The 16,821-nt window shown below is 34.0% G+C and overlaps 1 pseudogene; it reads right to left on the bottom strand.

Moving 5' to 3' along the window:
- Positions 1-1,106: 1,106 nt before the first annotated feature.
- Positions 1,107-16,157, bottom strand: LOC134243178 (uncharacterized; annotated as a pseudogene).
- Between the last annotated feature and the right edge of the window lie 664 nt (positions 16,158-16,821).

Raw genomic sequence — 16,821 nt, forward strand, 5'->3', positions numbered from 1 at the left:
AGCTAAAAAGTTATACTTATAGGGACTGAGGGGGGACAATCTAGACAAAACAAATGTGGAGCACAAAGATAACTTTCGATCCTTTTACAAATCGTGTACAGTTTTAAAGGAAAATTGAATGTTATTCACTTAGATTATCCTCCGGGCGAAAATTTCCAAGTTAATACATGTAGTACTTGTGATTGAAAATCCAAATAACATTCTTATTGAACGTAATATACCAATGTGTCGAATATTATGCTGAAATTATACACTGCCCAAATCTCCTCCCGCGCCTTTATATCTGTTTAAGATAAATGCAAGTCATATTTTTTCTGATGTTCTCCTAAAAAAGAAATTCTTTTTTATGCTGCCTGTTTCCAAAGTTATCTGAAATTGAGTCTAGCATGTTGAACCAAAGTACAAACTATTAATCGCCTTGGTAAGTGGCATTTTTCATGTACTGTTGTCTTTGTGTCTGAAGATCTGATATATTTTCAGCACTTTGAGGATTTCCCACTATGTTTGGACTCGCACAGTATCCGGAATCTTTCGAGTCTGTCCCAAGAGAAGTCAAAATCTTGGATCGAGGTATGGGTCATCTTCTGATATGAATATGTAAAGAAATCTCAATTTATTGATATCAAACAAATATTAATGCAATAAGATTTTTCCGATCGTCTTAAAGAAATAACGGTATAAGAACAAGAAGAAGAAAGTTTAAAAAAAAAGCTTTAAAATTCTATGTTTATGTACATGTACTATTATGCATGTTTTGATGCGTTTAAGTATAGTTCTCCAATTTTCCACCAGTAAAACGTTTTTGATTCCCTACCTCTGAATTTTAAAGACCTTACCTGAAGATTTTCCGCAATCACGACGGGCTTTACATAATATTCTGCTAACTATTACCAATGCTAACACAGCTAACCCAAAGAGGACACCAAAAACCACTGGCAAAATGGAATTATCTTCGCTGAAGAAAATTATACATATCTTAAATGTCAAAGTATGGAATAAATATTTTACATTAGAAAGGATGCGTAAATGAGCTTGTAATACAATGATAAACACTCTTTTTTTCCATCATGATAACATAATGTCGATTTGAAGTTGATTTAGGATACCTCTTTGAAGAAGGACTGAAAGATTGGTTGTTGATTTGTCTCATGCATTTTGGACACTCTGAGGGATTCGGGCACTTTGATGGCAACGTCCTGAATGGATCTTTTATTATCCTTTCATATACTGAATATCCATCCTCATCTAAGGTATATCAGCCTATCTAATTTAGTAGAATGAAAAGGGGTAAAGATAAACAAGAGGCCCATGGGCCACATTGCTCACCTGAGAAGCTTTGACCATTCTGTTCTTTACCAGATTTCCCCCTTGTTATACATAATGCATCCCCACCCTACCCCACTGATCATAATTTAGACATTTTGAAATCTACACTACCCCATTCCTTCCATGGGCACATATGTTTCAGCTTTTTTGGCCCAGTGGTTCCTGAAGAAGATTTTCAAAGATTTTTCCTATATATTTCTATGTAAAACTTTGATTCCCCTATAATGGCTCCCCCTTCCCCCGGGGGTCATGATTCCTACAATTTAGAATTTACACTACCCCGGAATGCTTCCACATAAGCTTCACTTTTTTCTGGCCCAGTGGTTCTTGAGAAGAAGATTTTCAAAGATTTTTCCTATATATTTCTATGTAAAACTTTGATACCCCATTGTGGCCCCGCCCTTCCCCCGGGGTCATGATTTGAACAATTTAGAATCTACACTATACCAGGATGCTTCCACATAAGTTTCAGCTTTTCTGGCCTAGTGGTTCTTGAGAAGAAGATTTTCAAAGATTTTTCCTATATATTTCTATGTAAAACTTGGATTCCCCATTGTGGCCCCGCCCTTCTCCCGGGGGTCATGATGTGAACAATTTAGAATCTACACTATACCAGGATGCTTCCACATAAGTTTCAGCTTTTCTGGCCCAGTGGTTCTCTTGAGAAGATTTTCAAAGATTTTTCCTATATATTTCTATGTAAAACTTTGATTCCCCATTGTGGCCCCGCCCTTCCCCCGGGGGTCATGATTTGAACAATTTAGAATCTACACTACCCCAGGATGCTTCCACATAAGTTTCAGCTTTACTGGCCCAGTGGTTCTTGAGAAGAAGATTTTTTAATGACCCAACCCTATTTTTCTCTTTTCTTGATTATCTCCGCTTGCGAGGGGATATGTCCCTTCATTTTAACAATTTTAAAAATTTCCCTTCACCCAAGGATGCCTTGTACCAAATTTGGTCAAAATTGGCCCAGTGGTTCTTGAGAAGAAGTCGAAAATGTGAAAAATTTACAGACGGACAGACAGACGGACTGACAGACAGACGGACGGACGGACGGACGACGGACAAAATGTGATCAGAAATGCTCACTTGAGCCTTCGGCTCAGGTGAGCTAAAAACAGTGCTCGATCTCATAAAACCTTCAAAAAATACTAATCTGTAAACAGAACATCAACAAAGACCCGTAAAAAAACAGAGAAGGAATCAGTTGTCGCGGAGGAATGAGCATCCCCACTTAGAACAGTCACAGTGACACCCGCCATTAGTCCTTTTTATTGATCAAATAGTTGGAACATTCCGTAGGAAAACTTAGTATAAAAACCAACATCTAACAACAAATATGAGAAGTCAGCCAAAATACGACACAAATTTAGGTTTAAATTTCTCATAAGATCGTTTTAATGACCGTAGAATGTTCGAAATGTTAACTTTAAACGAGGTTGTTGTTGTTTAAAACAAGAGCATAATCTTGAGAATCAAATAAGTTTGAGGTCATAATCCCATATGCATTTGATCGCGGGACATTACTACCAGTACATTAATATGGAAGGTAGGCGTTGGAAAAGCTGGTAATCTCTTTTGTCATACAATTTAGTTGTTAATTAGCATTTATCATCTATAATCGGTAAAACATCCAAATGTGAGCAGTATATAAATATTGCATGTAGTTGAGTGTAACATTGAAAATTTTCACCCCAAGAAAATCATTGTCAACCAAGGCGCAGCCGAGGTTGACAATGGTTTTCGAGGGGTGAAAATTTTCAATGTTACACTCAACTACATGCAATATTTATTATATTATACTGAATGTTTTATACAAATACATGTAACAGTGAACCGTGCGCGCATAAATTCTGCGCAGTCGCTATTTTTTGGAAGATCACCCGTCGTCAAGCACTGTTGACTGTTGCTACGCTGGAGGGCGTGGCTTCATTTATTCAGCGGGTAATAGTGTTTTTCGCAAAAAAAGAAAAATGTTTCTCGACGAATCAGATTCAAGTAATTTACATGAAAGTATAACATATTATAATAGCTGCTTGAAATAGAAAACGTACTTCAACAAATATCAGTTGACTGGCATCTGAGGCCTTCCTCTGGACTTGATATATTTCATATCCTATATTACCATCACCATTCTCATTAAAAACTTTGGATGGAATCCCACTATCATCAATCACCAGTTTTTCATTCTTTATTATGTCGTAGACCTGTTGTGGAGAATCTCGATACCTTTGACATAAAGTAGAGGACTGGCTGCCACAGAGATCAGCAAAAGATTTGTTTGTTCCTTGCAGAAGAGAAAACATGGCATTGATAGCAAAGGCGGTCCATAGTTCTGGTTGATAGTCTTTGTTGTTAAATTCTTCCTCAATATCCATACACTGAGAAGCAGAGAGTTTATTAAAGCTGCCAGACAGGAAACAACCATTTCTTTGTTCAAAGTACTCTTTTGTCCAAGGGTTAATATCATCGTTATCAGCAAGTCTATCGCGAAGATATTTCTCAAACATAGATGTCCCAGTCACAGGTGTCATTTGGAGTGACAATGAAATGGTTTCTTCTAGTTTATGCTTACCAGCTATTATGCTTTGTCGAGTTCCAAACGCCTCAGAACCTATAAAAAGATATGGCCAAGGATTTATCGTTTCGTGTAGCTCGGCCATAACTTCCTGTACAACATGACTTCTTAAAAACAGGAGGACAACTGTAGCATACGGAGTGTTTTCAAGATCGTAACGAATCTTTTTGTATTGATTTTCTTTCACTTTGATTTCATTCGCAATGCATATTTTCATGTCTTTAGCTGCGCGTACAATAGCATTCCTTCCTCCTTCACCATAGGTTCCTTCACTGTAGATAATCTGTATGTACGAAGAATTGAGTGATTTCACTATGTTAACCATCGCCATAGCTTGTTTGTCGTCCGGAGTACACGTTTGCATGAAATATTTATAGGTGGATTTGTCACTTAGAACAGCAGCAGTAGAGGCGTAATTTGGAATTTGAAAACAAGATGGCGCTTGTGACAGGAGGGTAGTCGTGACTCGGGAGAGTTAAAGGGAACGAAGTTGTATTTCTGTGTGATTATGTGAGTGTAAATTTATAACCAGGCCACATTTATATAAAACTATGATTTAGAACCCTCTTTAAGCCAAATAATTTACTATTTAGCCTGGTATCGGTGTTTTTTATAAATCTTTTGTGTCGTCAGATGTATATGAGAACTATATGAGAACTACTCATGTCAACAAATCAATCCAAATCAGTGAAAACTAAAGTTGTGGGTAAAAAACGTAAACATACAAGTAACAGTCCTACAGAAAGTTTAAGGAAAACATCTCGAAGAAGATTTAGGTCGTCGTCTTTACCTGACCTAAAGGATCTCTGTGATCAATCTGATTTAAATACTGATCTTGAAAAAATGGACGAAAAAATGAATGGGTCAACCTTTAACACTTCGGTGGACGACCAATCTACTCAGTCCACTCAAAATACTACAAATGGTGCATCTATTTTGTCGGGTTCTTCGCAAGGTGAGCAAATCAGTTCTAATGAAGGACAACCACCATTCATTCAAACTAAGGGTCAAACATTTAGTCTCCCTGAGCTGATATTAAGCTCCATGAAAAGCCAAAGTTTTATGACTCAGCTAGTACCAGTAATTGCTGAGGTAATAAAACCATCTATTGAACAAGCTGTACAAGAAGTCTTCAGTTCCTTAACTGACATCATTAAAAAACAAACCGAAACAATATCTAAACAAAACAAAGAGATTGAAGATCTATCATCAAGAATTAAAGGTTATGAGAAACACAATTCTGAATTGCAGTGTCAAATATGGAACCTAGAAGACACGGTTGACGATCTTGAACAATATGGTAGGAGAAATTCTCTGAGATTTCATAACTGTCCTGTACCAGGAGAAGGGTCAGATACAGATGACACCGTGATCGATATTTGTAAACAACATCTCAAGATCGAACTCAATAAAGATGATGACATCTTCAGATCTCACCCTATAGGGAAACCAAACAAAGATGGTAACATCCAAATCAACTGCCGTTTCAAGAGCTGGAAGGTTAAAAACAAAATATATGCGGCCGAACGAAATCTTTTAAAAGAAATCCAGAATCTTCATCATTGAAGACCTGACTAAATATCGACAGGGTATAGTTAAGGAACTCGCAAGTGCTAAACGAGCTGAAAGAGTACATTCCCTCTGGACCATTGATGGCAGAATCTTCACGAAGCTGTATGACAAAGGTCATAAATACATTATCCGATCTATCAAAGATATGCACGAACTTGCCCCTCCGCAGTGGGCATCCTCTGACCCAGAAACTGTATCACCCGACAACCAGATTGAGTACATATATTTGTGAATTCTCTGTGTATTATTAGTTATCCAGGTTCAAAATAATTGATTTTATTACAGGGTTTTAATCCATACACCCTGACCGCAGGCCGAAGTATTAGTGAATTCACTGTGTATCTGTTAGTACATGTTCAAAATAATTGATTTCCTTAACAGTACCACTATAAATATTAAATGCATAAATTACACTCAATAAATAAAGTGTGTCTCCAATCTACTCATTAGATTAACTACTGTTTACTGAGAATGTATACAGTTTTGACGTCTGTTTTTATTTACACCCCATATGCATTTTGGTGCACGGACACACACCTGTCACTTTGTAACCAATCAAAGCTCATTACCAACTTGTTTCAGGAAATAAATGTATATACACTTTCATATTGTTGTAATTGTTTTCTTATCATTTTTACTTCTTAAATATTAAATCAAAAATTACACTCAAAAAAGAAATCATTATCTCTCCATTCGATACTCACTATTATCTTTTGTTCAGAATTTTTGAATGGCAGGTAACACAGTGTCATATAGTTTTCACGCTGTCTATTATTCAAGCAGCTATGCCCATAGTTAAATCTATTATTTTGTATATTTGACACACAAAGTATTTTCGTACCTGTTACAATTGTCCACAATTATTACCTACACAGGTCCAACTTATTTCCCAGATTATGAATACTCTATCCATGATTGTTGTTTTTGAAAAACTTATTATTTTTATGCAGCTTATATAGTCACAGTTTATCCTGCATAGCTTCCAAAGATTTTGATACTTGTCATTTTTGCGGATCCGCTTAGTTGTAGAAGACAAGAAGCTAGATTAAAAACAATGTTCAAACTTCATAATAATTTAGTGCCAGAATACTTAAGGACATCCTTCCAAATATGCGCTGTAACACATCTATTATTCACAAGAAATTCTCAAAATTATGATATTGTATATTTGATTACAAACTTATAAGTCTACGTTTATTCCTACTGTAGTTAATGAATGGAACTCCATTCCACTTGAAACTCGAAATTTACAGTCAATGTCAAAATTCAAATCTAAAATTAGTAATATTTTTTTTTTTTTTGCCCCACCTTCTTACTTTGATTACGGTAACAGAAGACTTAATGTTCTTCAACCCAGACTACGACATAATTGTGTATTAAATAAAGACCTTTACAGATGCAATTTAATATCAGGTCCGTTGTGCACTTGTGGTAAAGTTGAGGATATCTATCATTATTTTTTTCGTATGTTCAAAGTATGCGAAAGCCAGAAATGAATTTTTACATAAATTTTTACAATTTGATAAAATCCACTTTCTAGATACACATGTCTTATTATGGGGGGTTGAATCACTGAGTGCTGCAGAGAATGAACGTCTCTTTTCTTTTGTTCAAACATTTATTAAGCATTCTGGTAGATTTCCTTGCTAATTACTGTACTAATATTAATATATGAATCTGTTCAACTTTATATATTTATACATATATGCAAAATGCATCAATCTGTTTAATTTTGCAAATTCTGAATACTTTATATAGCATGTTTAACTGTGACTATATCAATGTGTAATTTATATGTATAGGGAGAGGGCGTTATAAGTATTCAGTACTTGTGCCCAATCCCTTTGTAATTATATTACAATAAAATATGTTCAAATCAAATCAGGCGTAACTGATCTGAGGTAAATTAAATTCTTGAAGTACATTAGCTGCCGCTATACTGCTGCTGCTGCCATATGCAGCAACAAATCCCAGGGTATTATTTGAAATATTAGAAATTACAGAACCATCTGATAAATGTAGACCTTCCCTGAAGAAGTTGAGGAGTTTTGATTGAATCAGCAATGGCTGATTACAGCTGTTAAAAATTACGTAACCGATATTCTTCCCTCCAAATATATTAGCAAAACTGCCAAGCTTTTCATTCACCGTATCTACTGCAAACCGAATGCCTTCCACAACCTCCCACCCATTCTATGTACGAATATCACCACACTCCATAGGGTTGTATATGTCTTTGTTATATACAGGAACCACTGCAGCAACATACAAATCACCTTTTCGAAAAATAACGTCATTTGCCAAGTTACTATTTCGGCAAGATTCACATTTCTTTTGATTATCACACTGAGCCTTTATAATATCCGCGGCCAAATTAAGCCAATCTCATCCTTTGTGTAATCACTCAATAGGTCTGTTTTTAAATCTAACGTTGAATTGTTGTACCATCCAACCTATGAACAAAAAGTAAATTGTTTTATCTTCCTGTCTGAATAAAGGCATTAAATATTTAGAATATTTATATGTTCATTTTGGCTTCAATCATTTTCATGTTAAGACGTCGCTATACCAAAAATTATATTTCGAACCTGTTTACCATTACGAAGGTAGTATCAGTCGGCCGAGTGGCGCTGTGCAGTGATTAGAGCGTCTGCTATAAAGTCGCGCAGTAAGGAGTTGATCCTTACGTCGCGGATTCGAATCTCTCTGTGAGACGTGAGAATCACAGGCGCTTGACATTTTTAACCATAATGTGCACGTGGATACTGGTCTTTTGGATGAGGAAGTATAAAGCGAAGTTCCGTGTCGCAGTAGATGCTGGCACAAAAAAGATCCCTCACTGCTCAACGGTCGTAAGTGCCAAGTAAAGGACAAAATTTGCATCTCTCCACCGGCAAGTGGTGGCGTCTCCATAAGAGAGAAAAATTCTCAATAGGGACATAAATTAAAGCAACATACAAACAAACAAATATTTAGAATCTATGCTTGTTCATCAATACACGAGCAAATGCCCTATTTAAAAAGAAATGAAAGAGAGGTGCTTTTTATTATAGATACATTCGTTCTAGTTACCTTTTCTAAACACATTTCTTGACCTTTCAGAATGCAATTTCGGAAATGGTAAACTTCATATTCATCCAAATTTCCTGATATGTTAGCTTCAGTTCTTCCATTGAAAGTTATTCCTAGGTTTTGTCGTAAACCATCAGGCATTTCTTCCTTGAGACTTATATTTGTATTTTTGCCTCTTTCTACAAGTTTGTAAGTATTGAACCACAAAGTACTATTAAGATTGCTGCACAAACCCTCTGTTTCTCCACATTCCTCTCTTTGGAGGTCTTTGAGAAGTTTGGCTTGCATGATAGTGGACAAAATTGCATAACCCTCAAACACATTATCACCAGTGACAGAGTCTATGTCAGCAAACGTTGGCATCAAGCAAGTAGGATTCTGAATATTACAGGATATGAACTTCTCGACAACCTTCCCTAACCACGGATTAGATGATACTTCCTGATTAAAAACTGTTTTGTTTGTCATAACATTTGTCCAGTGTAACTGAAAACTCTCAAAGGACAACCACGGAGGACTAGTGAAAAAAGAACCCTTTGCTACACGATACTGGTTTAAAGTCACTTTATCTATATTAGAGGCCCCCTCAGAAAAGATCATTCCAAGTCGAAAATTGTACTGATCTCTGAGCTTGTTGGCAACATTGAGAAACACTGTGGGTGTTTTGGTAGACGCAAATACTACTACTTTCTGTTACTCTACTCTCAGTATGAAAAATCACGGACTCGACACTTTTTTGTAGTTCTTGGGAATTTACAAGACCATTTTCCATAGATACTGCTGAAGAGTATGCAATGCATATCTTTCTTGAATTAGTCTGTATCCTAAATTCATCATAGTTGCCTACTCCATAGGTATTGTTTTCGTAAAAGACACCAATGTAGTTCCATTCCAGTTTTTGCAACAGAGATATGATGACCTAGAATTTCGATACAATAAAAAAATAGTTTTTACAGATCTGGATGATGAAATAAAAAACAATAACACAAAGTTGTTAAAAATACACAGAAAAAATAAGGTGTTTATCCTAATGATCAATCAGATGACGGAATTTACATATTTCCATGAAAAAAATATTTCATTTTTTAGCGATAGTTTTTAAACATACATTTTGTAAATGTATTTTAAGGAAGCACATATAGAACCTATCAAAACATTTTTTAAGTAGAAGGTACAGTTTTAGCTTTATTGTGATCTAAAATTTGTTTTCAATTTTTTTTTAAATATTAGTTGAGTTTTGTAGATTCATAAATACACAAGTAAATTGATTGTCGTGTAATTTCGCAAAAAGCACCACTTGCTAAATAAAATTTAACGCTTTTATTTTAGGGTGATGAAATCTATGTAAAATCTCTTGATCAACCGTCCATTCACGAATTATTATTCTTGCGATTTGACGTTGGAAAACCCTTTTGCGATTATAAGTTTTGGCGAAAAATAAGAAATCTTCAGGATATGAATATGATAAATCAGGAAAGAATATGGCATGGAGAAGTACGATTCCGAAAATATGACGTCATAATGTTCAAGCAATTCTCTTTTTCAAATAGAAAAAAGCCTCAAAATGTCCCATTTCAAAGGTTATTTTCTTTAAAAAAAAAGTGTCCACAGCCCCCAACCACTTGAATTTTCAGATATGTTGAGTTAAATTCTTTGAAAAATCATATTTCTTAAAATCTTTCTGGGAGATGCCTGTTATATTACATGTATTTGAAAGAAAATTCGACTGAAAATTGATGACTTCTGCGACTTTTCAAGAAAATACGGGAGAATGCACTATTGAAGTTTACGAGGTCACTATATTTTTCGAATTTCTTTAAAAGAGATTAATTTCGTTATAATTACAAATATGAAAATCTTTTCAGTTAATTTGATTCACATTTTAATTCGTTAAAAAAGTTTAATTTCTTGTAATATTTATTTGTTTTTACGATTTAGCAAAAATAGCATTTACATGTAATGTTAAAATAGATTTATTCAGAATCATTCGAATTGGTATAACTAATAGAAATCTTTATTAAAACTTAAGAATTTGTGGTTTCTAATTCATAAATATTTCAATATATCCTTTAATACACTTTTGTTAAAGAAAATGTCAAGTTCTTTCCTTACAAAATCACCTGTTCTCTGAAATATGTTTTGCATTGTTAAAATGCTCTTAATCAATTGGTAGAAAAATATTTATTAGTATATGAAATATATTCATAGCAATTCCATGTATCTGTTTTCTTTCTTGACTTTAAATTCAATAAATAATCAGTTTTACCGATATTTGTTTGGAGTCATCAGGGACCAGTCTAAGTATATTTTGATATTTATTGCCGTCTTTTAGAGCTGATGCAGTTGCTGAGAAGAGTGATTGTGGGACTTTGTAATTCTTTTCCAGTGAGCTGATATATAACGAAGTGTCTACAGCTCCTCCACTGTACTCTGGACCGATTATTCCTTTATAAGTATACAAACAAAGAGGGTTTGTCATACTGATGTGCAATTATTTGTTAACACCTAATTAAATAACTGTTAACACTTCATATGTGATTGTTTTAGCAGTAATACACTGAAATAATCATATAGCTTAGCACAATCATCAAAAGCTACTTAAACTATCACTATTAAATAAATACACTCGCAGGTAACCAGGGATATTGTTTGTTCGCACATTGTATGTTGTTCGTCCCTCGACCGGCAAGTGGTGGCGTCTCCATAAGAGAGAAAAATTCTCAATAGGGACATAAAGCAACATACAAACAAACAAATATTTAGAATCTATGCTTGTTCATCAATACACGAGCAAATGCCCTATTTAAAAAGAAATGAAAGAGAGGTGCTTTTTATTATAGATACATTCGTTCTAGTTACCTTTTCTAAACACATTTCTTGACCTTTCAGAATGCAATTTCGGAAATGGTAAACTTCATATTCATCCAAATTTCCTGATATGTTAGCTTCAGTTCTTCCTAGGTTTTGTCGTAAACCATCAGGCATTTCTTCCTTGAGACTTATATTTGTATTTTTGCCTCTTTCTACAAGTTTGTAAGTATTGAACCACAAAGTACTATTAAGATTGCTGCACAAACCCTGTTTCTCCACATTCCTCTCTTTGGAGGTCTTTGAGAAGTTTGGCTTGCATGATAGTGGACAAAATTGCATAACCCTCAAACACATTATCACCAGTGACAGAGTCTATGTCAGTAAACGTTGGCATCAAGCAGGTAGGATTCTGAATATCACAGGATATGAACTTCTCGACAACCTTCCCTAACCACGGATTAGATGATACTTCCTGATTAAAAACTGTTTTGTTTGTCATAACATTTGTCCAGTGTAACTGAAAACTCTCAAAGGACAACCACGGAGGACTAGTGAAAAAAGAACCCTTTGCTACACGATACTGGTTTAAAGTCACTTTATCTATATTAGAGGCCCCCTCAGAAAAGATCATTCCAAGTCGAAAATTGTACTGATCTCTGAGCTTGTTGGCAACATTGAGAAACACTGTGGGTGTTTTGGTAGACGCAAATACTACTACTCCTGTTACTCTACTCTCAGTATGAAAAATCACGGACTCGACACTTTTTTGTAGTTCTTGGGAATTTACAAGACCATTTTCCATAGATACTGCTGAAGAGTATGCAATGCATATCTTTCTTGAATTAGTCTGTATCCTAAATTCATCATAGTTGCCTACTCCATAGGTATTGTTTTCGTAAAAGACACCAATGTAGTTCCATTCCAGTTTTTGCAACAGAGATATGATGACCTAGAATTTCGATACAATAAAAAAATAGTTTTTACAGATCTGGATGATGAAATAAAAAACAATAACACAAAGTTGTTAAAAATACACAGAAAAAATAAGGTGTTTATCCTAATGATCAATCAGATGACGGAATTTACATATTTCCATGAAAAAAATATTTCATTTTTTAGCGATAGTTTTTAAACATACATTTTGTAAATGTATCTTAAGGAAGCACATATAGAACCTATCAAAACATTTTTTAAGTAGAAGGTACAGTTTTAGCTTTATTGTGATCTAAAATTTGTTTTCAATTTTTTTTAAAATATTAGTTGAGTGTTGTAGATTCATAAATACACAAGTAAATTGATTGTCGTGTAATTTCGCAAAAAGCACCACTTGCGAAATAAAATTTAACGCTTTTATTTTAGGGTGATGAAATCTATATGTAAAATCTCTTGATCAACCGTCCATTCACGAATTATTATTCTTGCGATTTGACGTTGGAAAACCCTTTCGCGATTATAAGTTTTGGCGAAAAATAAGAAATCTACAGGATATGAATATGATAAATCAGGAAAGAATATGGCATGGAGAAGTACGATTCCGAAAATATGACGTCATAATGTTCAAGCAATTCTCTATTTCAAATAGAAAAAGCCTCAAAATGTCCCATTTCAAAGGTTATTTTCTTAAAAAAAAAAGTGTCCACAGCCCCCAACCACTTGAATTTTCAGATATGTTGAGTAAAATTCTTTGAAAAATCATATTTCTTAAAATCTTTCTGGGAGATGCCTGTTATATTACATGTATTTGAAAGAAAATTCGACTGAAAATTGATGACTTCTGCGACTTTTCAAGAAAATACGGGAGAATGCACTATTCAAGTTTACAAGGTCACTATATTTTTCGAATTTCTTTAAAAGAGATTAATTTCGTTATAATTACAAATATGAAAATCTTTTTAGTTAATTTGATTCACATTTTAATTTGTTAAAAAAGTTTGATTTCTTGTAATATTTATTTGTTTTTACGATTTAGCAAAAATAGCATTTACATGTAATGTTATAATAGATTTATTCAGAATCATTCGAATTGGTATAACTAATAGAAATCTTTATTAAAACTTAAGAATTTGTGGTTTCTAATTCATAAATATTTCAATATATCCTTTAATACACTTTTGTTAAAGAAAATGTCAAGTTCTTTCCTTACAAAATCACCTGTTCTCTGAAATATGTTTTGCATTGTTAAAATGCTCTTATTCAATTGGTAGAAAAATATTTATTAGTATATGAAATATATTCATAGCAATTCCATGTATCTGTTTTCTTTCTTGACTTTAAATTCAATAAATAATCAGTTTTACCGATATTTGTTTGGAGTCATCAGGGACCAGTCTAAGTATATTTTGATATTTATTGCCGTCTTTTAGAGCTGATGCAGTTGCTGAGAAGAGTGATTGTGGGACTTTGTAATTCTTTTCCAGTGAGCTGATATATAACGAAGTGTCTACAGCTTCTCCACTGTACTCTGGACCGATTATTCCTTTATAAGTATACAAACAAAGAGGGTTTGTCATATTGATGTGCAATTATTTGTTAACACCTAACTGTTAACACTTCATATGTGATTGTTTTAGCAGTAATACACTGAAATAATCATATAGCTTAGCACAATCATCAAAAGCAACTTAAACTATCACTATTAAATAAATACACTCGCCGGTAACCAGGGATATTGTTTGTTCGCACATTGTATGTTGTTCGTCCCTTTGGAGAATTTTTCATTCATATGAAGACGACATATGAAACACCAAAAGAAGGGCTCATTCTGAAGTGCGTCACATTTGAGGCTTTGGACAAAAATGGAAAGAACTTTAAAAAAATATTCGATAAAAAAGATTTTAAAATATATCAAAAAAAAAAAAAAAATTCATGTAGTGAATGCCTACATGTATTTATAAGACATTCTCCATACCTACACATTTCTTGAAAACAACATATAAAATGAAAACTTAAAAAAAAACTTTGTAAAGTTTGAAAAATAAAAAGAATTACAGTGGCACAACGTTTAAAAGTATATATTTTATTTTAAAATTTGAGCTAGAAAATATACGTAAAGTTGTTTTCATGTCAAGGATGAACCCTGGACAAAATGCACTAGAAAGACAGTGTCGCCCGCGTGGCGCAATGATTCGAGCCTTTGTTCCGGGGCACGTATAAAGAAGTATACCTAGTCGTCGCAGGTTAGAATCCCTATGCGGGACGGAGAGACCTGTCCTTCGGATGAGGATGTATTAACCGAGGTCTTGTGTTGCAGTAGGACTGCCTTGTAAAAGATCGCTCATTGCTCAATGACATTCAGCGCGGTATGCATTTTATAGTGGTAGCGTCTCAAATATGAGTGAAAAAATCACAAACAATCGTCAAATTTCATACAGACAAAACAAGCCACTCAAACTAAGGGGTATTAAAAAAACTTTGAAAGAAGATACGCTACAGGATAACTATGCACAATTAAGGTACTAGTATGTTTTTGATAAAAATTGATTCAAAGATTAAAAAAAATGTGTATGTGTATATATACTCAGGATTTCCTGTTTAATCGAATGTTTCTTAATGTTTACCTATGATAGGAGCCAAACTTTTATCTTTTTGTTCCGTAAACCTTCTGTTGATTAGTCTACTTGCGTATTCTACAGCTCTTCCCCGAACATTGCATGTTGGAAACACTTCTATCCCTATGAAGAAAAAAACAAATAGTGTTATTCTATTATTATCATTATTCTCAATTTCATTCCTGATTGTTAATTAATAATCTACTGTGGTACAAAGAGCTTGGAATCTTTTGAATCAGATTTATTTTTCTCTTGATTATGATGACTCAAAGGCATTTAGCTCTTTAAACAGGTCGGCAATGGATCCCTCCAATGATCCCACCTTTGATGTTTTGGAGGTCTGTATTTGCTCCGCTCCTATTTTGTGATATTTAATGGGCTATTGAGCTCGAAACTATTCCATATTATACAATTATTGACTTTTGATAATATCTATTCGTGACTATACGGACCTGGTCAGGTATTGGTTGACCGGACCGAGGCCAAAGCCGAGGTTAACCAATACATGAGCAGGTCCGTATAGTCACGAGTAGACCGAATTCAAAAGTCAATAACCGTTTTATTAAATGATCAGGAATTTTACAACACTTTTGACACTTTCGTTCTTGTCTCCATCAAATATAAACACTCATAATAAAATGCAAAGTGTAACAACACTTTTCACATGTTGTTATACTTCAACAGCTTAACAACCAGTAGTTAAAAATGGAAAACAATATTATTAAACAATCAATACTTAACCATTTACTTTCAAAAGCGTTTAATCTCCTTGGTTCTGGCGTCTGACATGTTTACATTCACACCGACACATGCTTTGAAATACGAAATCTGATTGGTCGAAAAAAAAAACTTTAAGCAAATCTATGTTTGGTCAAGAGGGAAAATCTGAATAAACCCCCAAGAACGTCTTATGAGGTGAACTCACTCTGAGGTACATCTCAGGAAAAGACGTCTAGACCAATCAGAGAGCACCAAAATTCTTGATCATTTAATAACTCCACATATTTCATGACATGTACTTACCAAGTTTTATTCCTGGAATATATTGATTCTGATTTAGTTTGTTAAGTGTCCATTTCACAGCCTCAAAGTTTCGAACAGACATTGTTAGTATATCATTCTTACAGTCCCCATCACTAAATATTTGGAACAACCCTCCAAGATGTACATCTCCCTGAAGCATGGCGATTCTTTGACATCGAGAAACGCCCACGACGATAAACAGAGTAAAAAGTTGAATGTTCATGATTGACTAATTAATATCTGAAAATATTTATTTTTTATCTAGCTATGTTTACATACATGCATATTCAATTCACAACGAAGTCTTAAACCAATAACAAATGTGAACCACACAACTGAAGTTTTTTTTATTATTCGTTCCTTTATCTCTATGTTATAGTTTTTTGTTCTTCAAAAATCACTTCAACATCAAAATTAATATCATTTTCACGATGAAAAATACCGACACTTTAGATAAAAGTAAAATAATATATTTTAGAAAATCGTACCATATATTTGGTCTTCGAAGATGGCATCTCAAAGTGAATCGGAAATATTGATGGTGATGAAGTTCCTCTACAAAACACTCTTTTCATACAAGGAATGATATTCTAAAATATATATTTGCTTCACTGAATATCGAAAATAGAAGACAGGAATTTACGTGTAGATATTTCCATTTTTCAATGATAGTTCATTGAATTTTAGGTCATGCGGCGTTAAAAAGCCCGTCCCTGTAATGGTAATTTATGTTCAAGGCATTCACGATGTATTTTCATCTAAAGATCATACAAAAATTTAAAAAATATTGATCATCAGCATATTCTTTTAAATACCACCAAAAGAACTTAAAAATTTAAACATCTTTTTAAAACTGAACCACACATCATCATTTGATATCCCTGGAAT

The sequence above is a fragment of the Saccostrea cucullata genome, unplaced genomic scaffold, assembly GCF_032062105.1.
Source record: "Saccostrea cucullata isolate Sc308-1 unplaced genomic scaffold, CSIRO_AGI_Scuc_v1 ctg2575, whole genome shotgun sequence".
Classification (NCBI taxonomy): Eukaryota; Metazoa; Mollusca; class Bivalvia; order Ostreida; family Ostreidae; genus Saccostrea; species Saccostrea cuccullata.